This window comes from Cynocephalus volans, chromosome 12, assembly GCF_027409185.1.
Source record: "Cynocephalus volans isolate mCynVol1 chromosome 12, mCynVol1.pri, whole genome shotgun sequence".
Taxonomy (NCBI): Eukaryota; Metazoa; Chordata; class Mammalia; order Dermoptera; family Cynocephalidae; genus Cynocephalus; species Cynocephalus volans.
In genome coordinates this window covers 106,483,632-106,495,604 of record NC_084471.1, presented here as the reverse complement: position 1 = coordinate 106,495,604, position 11,973 = coordinate 106,483,632, and the positions used below count along the sequence as shown (strand labels likewise).

Genomic DNA, 11,973 nt, shown 5'->3' with positions numbered 1-11,973 from the left:
TGGTGTAGTGATTAGAACTGATTATAAGGGCCGAGCCCGTGGCGCACTTGGTAGAGTGCTGCGCTGGGAGCGCGGCGACGCTCCCGCCGCGGGTTCGGATCCTATATAGGAATGACCAGTGCACTCACTGGCTGAGTGCTGGTCACGAAAAACGACAAAAAAAAAAAAAAAAAAAAAACTGATTATAATAAAGCTGGTTCCATCCATGGCTCTATTTGTATAGATTTTCTCAATGTGATTTCCTGAGATTATGCCCTGATCATCTTGATGCAACTGAGTGATTTTGTTTCTTCAGCCATTCATTTCCTTTATACTTTAAGATGGGTTATTTTTAATGGTCTGATCCTAACCACGTTATGTGGAATTTACTAGTTTAACTCTCAAAAAGCAAGTTACACAAGTCTTCTCATTTTTCCATCTACCTGAGTAGTTTTAATCCTTGCTTGTATATTATAATCACAATCCTAAAAAAATACCCCACCAAAAGGAATCTGGGGTCATTGTTAAGAGGAGCAAAAGACTTGTGGCCTCCCTATGAACAAATGTCCTACACCTGTAATAAATAAATAAATAAATAAATAAGGGCTGGCTGGTTAGCTCAGTTGGTTAGAGTGTGATGTTGATAACACCAAAGTCCGGGATTTGATTCCTGTACCAGCCAGACACTAAAAAGCAAAAAAGCATTAAAGAAAGAACTCTTAGAATTCAATGATAAAAATGACAAACAATCCTATTTTTTAAATGTGCAATGGAGTTGAAGAAACATTTCTCTTAAATAAGATATACAATGGTCAATAAGCACATAAAAAGATGCTGGACCTCATGAATCACCAGGGAAATGCAAATCAAAACCACAGTGAGATACCATTTACCCACTAGGACATTTAGAATCAAAACGTCAGATAATAACAAGTTAGCAAGGATGTGGAGAAATGGGAACCCTCTTATACTGCTGGTGGGAATGTAAAATGGTGTGGCCACCTTGAAAAACAGTATGGTAGTTTCCCAAAATATTAAACATAGATATAATATTAAAATATTACCATATGACCCAGCAGTTCCACTCCTATACCCAAGAGAAATGGAAATATGTTCAGACATAAACTGCAACACGAATGTCCAAGGCAGCATTTTTTTTTTATTCAACTTTATATTTACTTCTGTGGGGTACAGTGTGTTGTGTCAATACTGAGGGAAGATAGCATAGTTTTGTTCCCCTTAGTTCACCCCTTCCTCCTTCCACCCCACCCCCGACCCCTCCCAGCCTCTGGTAACCATTATTCTACTCTCTACTTTAAAAAACAAAAACAAAAACATACGCACAAAGATTAACATCCTTATTGCAAAAAAAACTCTTAAAAATGAATTAGAAAAACCGAAGCAGAAATTTGGTGAAGGACATGAGCAGATAAATCACACACCCAAAGAAACACAAGTGGCTAATAAGTACATTCTAAGATCTGGCTGTGGTTGGGTGTGGGGCTGGCCCACTCCCCCCTTCTCAGGACTCCCCAGGGTCAGCCAGCTGCGTTTCTTGCCTGGATGTGGGCAGGGGTGGGGCCAGGCACCATGGCCGCTGTCTCAGGATCCCCAGGTGTTGACTGGCTGTGTTGCTAGCCTGGATCCAAAGCAGCATTTTTTGTACTAGCCAAAAGTAGAAACAACCAAAATGTCCATCAATTAATGAATGGACAAACAAAACATAATATATTCACAATAATAAAATATTATTCAAGCATATGAAGGAATAAAGCACTGATGCATAATACAACATGAATAAATCTTGAAAAAATTATGCTAAGTGAAGGAAGCCCATCACAGAGGACCACATCTTGCATAATTCCATTTACGTGAAATATTCAGAACGGGCAAATTCATAAAGAAAATAGCTTAGGGATCGCCTAGGGCTGGGAACAATGGGGAAATTGATAAGTAATAACTAAAAGACACAGTTTCTTTTTGGGTGATGAACATGTTCTAAAAATGATTATGGTGATCCTGCACAATCTGAATATGCTGAAAAACATTAAATTGTACACTTTAAATAGGTGAATTATGTGGTATCTGAATTATATCTTGAAGCTGTTACCAAAAAAAAAAAAATTTTTTAAAAAGCAAAAAGTTATAAAGTCTAGGACTGATAAGAAAACCGTGAGAAGTTGAATTTTAGGGGAGTAGTCGTGGTAACAGTCTCCAGGATGGTCCCAGTGATCCCTGAATTCCTGGTATTTGTGCCCTTGTGTAATCCCCTCCTACGCTGAACAGGGCTGACCTGTATAATCAATACTGCAATATTACGGAAGGGACAGTATGTGACCTACGAGCCTAGGTTGTAAAAAACCATTCCAAGTGCTGGCGGGTTGGCTGAGTCTGTTGAAGTATGTTTCTGATAACACCAAGGTCAAGCGTTCCAATCCCTAGACTGTCCAGTCAACAACAAAACAACAGCAGCAGCAACAAAAAAATACAAAAAATTCTAGGTTCTACTCTGTTCTCTACTGGATCACTTGCTATGGAGGAGCCAACCACCATGTTGTGAAGACACTCAAGTAGCCTGAGGAGAGGCCAACTGGGAAGGAATTGAGGCCTCCTAGCAACAGCCAGCAGGAAACTGAAGATTCTCCAGCCCCAACCAAGTGTTCAGATGGCTGTAGCCTTGGATGACATCCTGGCTGCAACCTCGTGAGAGACTCTAACCAAAATCACCAAGCTAAACTGCTTGTAAATTCCTAACCCATAGAGACTATGAGTTAAAAAATGTTGTTAATATTTTAAGCTGCCAAATTGTGGAGTAATCTTTTATGCAACAATAGATAAATAATACACTGGTCCTTAGGTTAAATGATCTTTAAATCAACTGGCATTTCACAAAGTGACCGAGAGCCAGGTTTGGAAAAGATGGTGAAATAGAAAGCTGAATGTATGTGCTAATTTGTGACTCATTTGGGGAAATGGCATAATAAGTATCTGTTGGCAGACACTGTACTGAATGCCTTACATGAATGGTTGCCAACCCCACCAGAACCAATATATCTCCTTTGATAACAAAGTTTTTGTGATGCCTCTTCTGCATTCTAAAATGAAAATCATAGGTAATAAATCCTATCCACATAATTAAAACATATAATGTTCTAATTAACATAATTAAAGGAAAGCAATTTATAATAATGTATTTCAATACGTAAATGGGCAAACATGACTACACTAGAACACATAAGATTATCAGTCAGTGGTACCTATACTTAACAAAATCACCATGAATGTGACTCATAAAAATGTGTATTGATTCAAGAGCGTTGTATTGGCAACTCAATGATCATGAGCAATGTTTGCTTCAAAGACCTGATGTTCAGAAATGTTGAACAGCTCTTGGTAGAGGCCTTGGTAAAGCAATCTCACCTTGATTTATAAGGTAATTTTATTACTAGAAAAATCAGTGTAAGTAAAAAATACTTGGTGTTTATATATAAAGCAAATCTTTGAAAAGGAGTGACTTCACTGGATTGAAATACTTCAATATTAAAAATCCATGAGTTCATTTTATATATATATATATATATACATATATTTATATATATACTTTTTTTTGGCAGATGGCCAGTAGGGGGGTATTCAAACCCTTGACTTTGGTGTTATAACACAGTGCTCTAACCAAATGAGCATATTTTTTATTATTTATTTATTTGTTTGCTTGACTTTGGTGTTATAACACAGTGCTCTAACCAACTGAACATATTTTTTATTATTTATTTATTTGCTTGCTTGCTTGCATCAAAGGCATAGCCTAGCTTTATTAAAGGGCCCGCGCCGCAGAGTCAATACAAAAACACAAAAAGTCCCATCAGTTTAATGACAATAACAAAATCCCAAAATGGAAAACTGAGGGGCAAGGGAAGAGGCCCCTGGGCCAGGGGCATGCGTAGCCCTGCTCATGGCACCGGGCCTGGCTGCAGGGGCTCCTGAATTGCGGTTGCTCTGAGGTTGGGGAGGCGGGGGTGGGGCAGCGATTGTCCCGTGGGAGCCACCATTCATCCGGGCAGGGGCCCTAACCTCTTCTGGGGTGTGCTCAGCTTCTGCATTCCCGGATCCCGTCCAGCAGGCCAGAGATGAAGAGCGGGTCTGTGGCAGCCAAGCAGCAGCTCCCTGACCCTGGCAGCCGGGCATCGTCGCTGTCCGAGTCCAGGAGCTCGTCCGCGTCAGTCTCCAGCTCGGGGATGTGCTCCTGGCAGTCGCAGAGGCCCGTGAGCTGCTCCAGAATCCACTCCTCCAGGTTGAGGCGCTGCCGTAGCTCCCGGCGGTCGTACTTGAGGCGACCTTCCCTTGGCGCCTCACCGGCCCCGCCGTCCTCGCCACTGGGGCCCTCGGCTCGGCTCGGCTCCCCGGCTCAGCTCCGCGGCTCGGCTCCGGCCCCGCGTGGAGGGCGCCGGGGCAGCTGCAGCACGCGGAGCCCCAGGGCCTGGCCTGGCCGCGCCCCGCCTATATATTTTAAAAAGCCAACTTTACTAGTCATCTTTGGAGGTTTCTAGGGCACCAACTCACTATTTACAAAACTAGTAAATAAATAAGAATCAAGTATTTATTCTGCCTTCTGTAAAAATTGTGTTTCAAATAATCGAATAGTTGACAAGGAAACGTTCTTATTTATAGAAGAATTCTGACTAATAAAGGCAGGAGAAATCACTGGTTCAGCGTATCAAATTTTGTGACTCCTGGTGAAAAAATAGATTCAACCGCAATCATCAATGCCCGCTGTAGCAGAGAACACTGTCTTTTCCTCATCCCTTGCTAGGTTCAAGGTTGAGACCCCTATCATAAAAGACAGTTAATGAGAAAAGCATACAAATTCACTTAATCTAAGTTTTACATGATCCTGGAGCCTTCAGAAATGAAGACCCAAGGTAAAACGGAAAACTCTTTTTTTTTTTTTTAAAGATGACCGGTAAGGGGATCCTAACCCTTTCCTTGGGGGGAACCGGCCATCCCTATATGGGATCCGAACCCGTGGCCTTGGTGTTATCAGCACCGCACTCTCCCGAGTGAGCCACGGGCCGGCCCGGAAAACTCTTTTTAAGGACAGTCGTGAAGAAGTATGATTGGAGGACAATAGGGTGTGATCTAACGGCCATAACCTGGGAACTGAGCAAGGTCTGTTTGTCAGATTCTCCTGTGGTCCTCTGTGTTTTCAGTCCCTTCCTTCAGGTAGAGGCAGGATCCCTCTGTAATGAGAGTCCCATGACCTACCAGAGAGGAAAAGGCTGATGGCGAACTAGATGGTGGGAAAACCCACTGGTCATTCTTCACAGCCCAAAATAGAGATAATCAGGCATGAAATGGTCCCTACTTTGCAACAGGAAGTGCACAGCACCACCACCAGAACCATTCGTGTCCTCTCCCCAGCCCCCAAATAACTAAATCTGATCAAGCTTTCAGATCTAACTACCTGTCGATGGAAAACACAGGGGGCTGGGGGACATGTTCCACAACAGTGACCTGTAGTAAGCCCAATTCAGAATTTGGGAAGTTTGGGCCGGCCCGTGGCTCACTCGGTAGAGTGCGGTGCTGATAACACCAAGGCCACGGGTTCGGATCCCATATAGGGATGGCCGGTTCGCTCACTGGCTGAGCGTGGTGCTGACAACACCAAGTCAAGGGTTAAGATCCCCTTACCGGTCATCTTTAAAAAAAAAAAAAAAGAATTTGGGAAGTTTTACAAGACAATTGACCTTGTTTTTTCAACAAATAAATAGAAAGAAAAGTACCCAGAGATATAACAACCAAATGGGTGGACTTTGGATCCTAGGCTGAACAAATCAAATATTTTTAAAAAAAACTATAAAACAACTGGGGAAATTTGAACATTGACTTGATTTGGGGCAATGTGATGATGGTATTGTCATTGTTCAAAAATAAAAAAGGTGTCTGGTCTCTTAGCTCACTTGGCAGAGCAGGGCACTGATAAGACCAAAGTCAAGGGTTTTTATCCCCACCACCAAAAAATACATATAAATTAAAATAAATAATAAAATAAAAAAAGGAGTCTTTAAGAACTAATTCGGTGGAGCGATGCTACCTAGGATTTGCTTTAATATAAGCCTGTACATTTGGATCCCCTCACTAGCCAGCCACCAAAACCAAAAATTAAAATAAGCCTGACACATTGGAGGGAATAGATGATATTAAACTGAGCATATGATCGAAACTGTTGAACCTCGGTGGCGGGTGCATGAAGACACATTGTGCTATTCTTCCTACTTTTGTGAATGTTTGAAAATTCTATAATAAAAAATTTATTTTTTAAAAAAAGATGACCGGTAAAGGGATCTCAACCCTTGGCTTGGTGTTGTCAGCACCACGCTCAGCCAGTGAGCAAACCGGCCATCCCTATATAGGATCCGAACCCGTGGCCTTGGTGTTATCAGCACCGCACTCTACCGAGTGAGCCACGGGCCGGCCTTATAATAAAAAATTTAAAAGAGAGGAATTAGGTTCAAGATTCAGAAAATCTGGGGCTGGCTGGTTAGCTCGGTTCATTAGAGGGCAGTGTTACAACACCAAGGTCAAGGATTAGGATCCCTACCACCCAGCTGCCAAAAAATAAATAAATTCAGAAAATCTGTAGACAGATTTAACTTAACTAAATGTCTTGCAGGTGAGTTGGCCTGGTTAGCTCACTTGGGAGAGCATGGTGCTGATATTATCAAGGTCCAGGGCTTCTATAATTTTGCAGTTTGCCGTGGCATTTCTACTAAAAGGGTAAAAGGTAGTGGCGGTGTGTGTGTTGCTGGTGTTAGGCTGTTCATTACAGAAGAATGTCAGCTGAAAGATGAAGAAGTGCTAGAATTAGAAAATTATCATTCTGCAACAACCAATTTAATAATTGATTTAGGCAAAATTCAATTGATGTGAAAAACCCTGAATGAAAAGTTGTTGGAAAACAATATTCACATAAAGTTTCACCTCACAGACCACTAATTACAAAGAGTTAGGCATCACCTTAACCTCCTGAGCAACTATATCACCAGCAATGAAACAGACATCAAATGTTTCTTGATGCAATCAGTAGTAGACATCACCTGTGTGAGACAATGGAAAACAGTATATAGAAGACAGAAATTAGAATAGCAAATAAAATTATGTGGAAATAATGACTTTAATAGATTAGAGAGATGAAGAAATACAGAGAAGACAAGTAAAGGCAATCCAAAACATACGTAACTGGATTCCTCGAAGAAAACAAAAATAATGAAACAGAACAAATCTGAATATATTATTCAAGAAAAATTATTAAAAGAAACTGCAAGAACACACTATGTTCCAAGAGGAAATGACCCAGAATGATCAAAACAGAGAGCTATTCTAGCAAACTTAATGGTCTTCAAAGATAAAAGAATCCTTTGTGCAATCAGGCAAAAAAAGACAGATGCTTACGGAGGGGTGAAAAAAGTAGGCTGGCCTCCGATCTTACTGACATTCAGCATCATAAAACACTAGAGCAACATTTTCAGTATGCTTGAGGGAAAGGAGTAGACGAGCAGTCATTCAAGAAAACAATGGCCTGCTGGCCGGTCGGCTCAGTTGGTCAGAGGACAACACCAAGGTCACAGGTTCAGATTCCTGTACCGCCAGCCTACGAAAGAAGAAACGAAAGGCAGTTTTGGAGTCCTGCCTGAAGTCACCGCTAGAGAACAAAGCCTGGGGAAACTACACAAACAGAAATGGTTCATATGCATTAAATATATTCAACTGTACAGGGGGTGGGGGAAGGCCTTCAAAAGTGTGCAGACAGGAATAACAGAACAATTAGTAAGTGTTAAGTAATCTAACAATGTAAAAATGACAACTGAAAAGTTGAGAAAAAAGGGAAAAGATGATGAGATAGAATAAGTCAATTACTTCAAATGTAGTTGAAATTTGAAAGATATATACATTCAAACTTTAGTTTAATACTGCAAAGCTGAACTCCAAAATAGACCTTAAAATACCAGGTGGTGGAGACGAAAGCGGAGGGAGAGGGGAAAAAACATAATAGTCATTGTTTACATTAGGAAATTAATAGGTACTAAAGAAACAGTATTAAAAGTATTATGAAGCTTATACTATATTTGGATCCCCATACTGGCCAGCTGCCTAAATAAATAAATAAATGAGGTTTATGTTATAGATGTAACCACTAGGAAAACAACAGAATCCTCCTACGTTTCTGAGGAACTATACCCATATATACAAAGGTACTTCAAAAAGTTCATGGAAAAATAGAATCAAATTATGAATCTTTCAGGACCGGTTGGTGGTTCACTTGGGAGAGTGTGGTGCTGATAACACCAAGGCCACGGGTTCGGATCCCTATATAGGGATGGCCGGTTAGCTCACTTGGGAGAGCGTGGTGCTGGCAACACCAAGACAAGGGTTAAGATCCCCTTACCGGTCATCTTTAAAAAAAAAAAAAATTATGAATCTTCCGATGAACTTTTGGAAGTGTCCTCATACAAACACAGCTGACATAATGAAATGTAAATGAGACAAGTGATTTCACCCACTGGAAATAAAAACTCATCATGGCTCATATGACTACTTTTTAAATATCCAGGACAAGTCTGAAACAAACTAGTAAAATGTATATAAGTCTTAAAATTTTTTCAGATTATATTACACAACAAAACTCAATTCTATATTGTATAAAAGTCACACATAAAAGAGTGATTCAGAAAGATTGAAAATACAAGTAAGCAAAGGTATAGAACTTTATAAATTTCTTGCATTCGATTCTTCTACTTCTCTTCTATATAAGAGAATGTTCTCGTTCTGAGATGACACAAGCAAGTATTTTGAGAACTGATCCGTTAATTCAGTTGGTTAGAGCTCAGTGTTATAACACCAGGGTCAGGAGTTCAGATCCCTGTATCAGCGAGTCACAGAAACAGAGAATAAATGGAGTGTTAAGTAAATGTGGCCAGTGTTAACAACTGGTGTAATTAGGTGAGACGCACAGTTCATTGGCCTAATCTTTTAACTCTACATAGTTTGAAATTTTATTTTACTTTTTGGGGGGTGGGGGGGAACAGCAGCCATTAATCCGAACCCTTGCAAGCAAGGGATCCGAACCCTTGACCTTGGTGTTACTAACACCACTCTCTAACTAATTGAGCTGACCTGCCAGCCCCTGAAATTTTATTTTTAAAAAAGTTTAAAATAAAATGAAAAAGATTATGAGAGTGAACAACAAAAATAGAAACCAACAGCTTTCATATATTACCAGTCAGAAAAAGTAATGGATGAGGCTGGCTGGTTCGCTCAGTTGGTTAGACCATGGTGTTGATAATGGTTCGGATCCCCTTACGTGCCCAGCTGCCAAAAAAAAAAAAAAAAAAAAAGGAAAAAAGATGTAGTGGAACTTTACACACTGAGAAAAGGAGTCAGAGGAAATTATCTGCTGACAGCACTGACTTGACTCAGCTGACTTCCATCTCAGATAAGCCACTTATGTAACCTTGAGCAAGTTATTTCTGTGCTTCATTTTTCTATAAAATGAAGATACCAAGTGACCTACCTCAGAAGCTTGAGGACTAAATAAGTTAATGCATTTAAAATACTTAGAACAATGCCTAACACTCAAATGTAAAAACTATTTCTATATAAGAAAAACCAATATTGAAGTTTATCTGAAGGACACTAAAGGACACGTAGAATGTATTTTGTTTTCATCCATGTTCTTGGACATTCAATCTATTTAATTAACTCTATTAACCTATAATCTATAAACTTAACATGATTACAATAAAAATACATTAGCTCTTTTAAAAACTAGTTTGTGATTCTCAAAGTTTATACAGAAAAATAGTAAGATGGCTTTGCTACTAGAGATGACTTGCAAGTTATAACAAAACCTCAAGGCTGCCCCCACATTTGTCCCTGCTGGTGAACCATGATAAGCTGAGTACTTCTGGGCTGAGCCCGTGGCGCACTCGGTAGCGTGCTGCGCTAGCAGCGCGGCGTCGCTCCCGCCGCCGCGGGTTCGGATCCTATATAAGGATGACCGGTGCACTCACTGGCTGAGCGCCGGTCACGGAAAAAAAAAAAAAAAAAGCTGAGTACTTCTGTGTTAGAGTAATCTCTGAAGACCAAAGTTGGTTGTGTGAGTGTTAAGACTTAATATACCTATACAGCATCTCCACTGTTAAAACTTTGCCCTTTCTGTTGCAACCAATCCTCTAGGTGTTTCCAATTATACCCCCTAAATAATCTCTGCTTCCCCTATTCTGAAATATTGTTTCTTACCTATTTTTCAGCATGGTTCTTTATCCCAGATCTCCAGATGCTTTTCTTGGGTACCCAATTATTAATATCACTCTGAATACTTGACAGTTGAAGACAGACATATAAAATTCTTTTATATGACACCCATGAAGGATGTCAGATCTGTGTATATGAAGGGTCGTTGAAAACAAGTAAGCCACCACCAGATAGTATCTTCCCTTGATATTATATGCCATATTTTTAATTCCCTCCTGTGATATGAAACATATTTGGTCTTCCTGCTTCATGACGTATAGTTCCTAAAACCCTTGGAATCTCAAGTGATGTCTTTTGTATAGTAATGACTGGTGGCTGGGGGATCCTAGATAGCCTCAGGATGGGGGCTGGTTGCTAGGGGAACCAACCATGCCACTCTGAGCCCAGGGAGGGGAAAAAGGCTGAACACTGCATTGATAAACCAACAGCCAATGACATAATCCATCATGCCTACATAAGATGACTCTATAAAATCCCAGGACTGAGTTCTGAGAGCTTCTTCATACTCGGAACAGGGGAGGGCTCCTGAAAGGTGATGGGCAAAGAAGTTCCACACCCCCTTTCCCATACCTCACCCGATGCCCCTCTTCCATCTGGCTGCTCATCTATATCCTTCGTAATATACTTTATAATAAACTAGTAAACCAAAGTGTTCTTCCCCTAAGTTCTGTGAGCCACTCTAGCAAATTAAAGCCAAGGAGATCTTCAGAACCCTGATTTATAGCTGGCCAGGCAGAAGCACAGGCCACAACTTGGGGCTTATAATTGGCATCTGTACTGGGATACAGCCTTGTGGGACTGAGCCCTCAACCCATGGGAAGGATCTGAGACTATGTCCAGACAGTGTGTCAGAACGGAATTCAGAGGAACCCAGCTGGTGTCCACTGCACAATTGCTTGTTTGGTGTGAGTGGTACCTCCTACCAGCCACCTCTGAAGCTTCACTTGCCTTCTACCTCCTATTTTCGACATCTCTTTTGCAGGAAGTTGATACATGCAAATACCAATTTGTTTTTTATTTTTATTCTTTGTGCCTTTATTTCCTAACCTTACCAAATGCATAACAAAGTTCCTTCATGTGATGAGATCATAAAATCTTAAAATGCCAGATATTTACATTCTGGGTAGGTGAGTATAAAAATTATTCATTGAACATGTAGCTAGCAAGAACAAGTATAAAATAAAGGTATTCAGATACAATTTTAACAAGATCCTCTATAGAGCTTGGTGGTGATCATGGTGACAAAATTAAGGTGACAGTTTCCCGTATCAGCCAGCTGCCAAAACAAAATAAAAAATAAAACAGTAAGTTCTTCTATACACATTTGCTAATAAAAATTATAAAATTAAAATAGTACATTGAAATTTCCTTTTATTACAATTTAAGTTTCTGAAAATCAGAAAATTATCTGCCCTAATTATTATGCTCTAGCCAAACTACCTAATATTTTCTTTACATTACTTCCCCTACAAGTTATTTTGCTTCCAATTCTTGATGTTGGGTTTCATTTCACTGACTTCAGCCTTCTAAAACACACAGGGCTAGCCAGTTAGCTCGATTAGTAGAGTATGGTGCTGGGAGCACCAAAGTCACAAGTTCTGATCCCCATACTGGGCAGCCTCCCCTGCGCCCCCCCCCCCAAAATAAAACACACAAGAATACTTGAGACCTATTAGTGCTTCT

General features: G+C 40.4%; 1 pseudogene; it reads left to right on the top strand.

The window, feature by feature from the left end:
* The first annotated feature begins 444 nt into the window (after positions 1-444).
* On the top strand, positions 445-555 carry LOC134361418 (small nucleolar RNA SNORA11; annotated as a pseudogene).
* Positions 556-11,973: the final 11,418 nt, after the last annotated feature.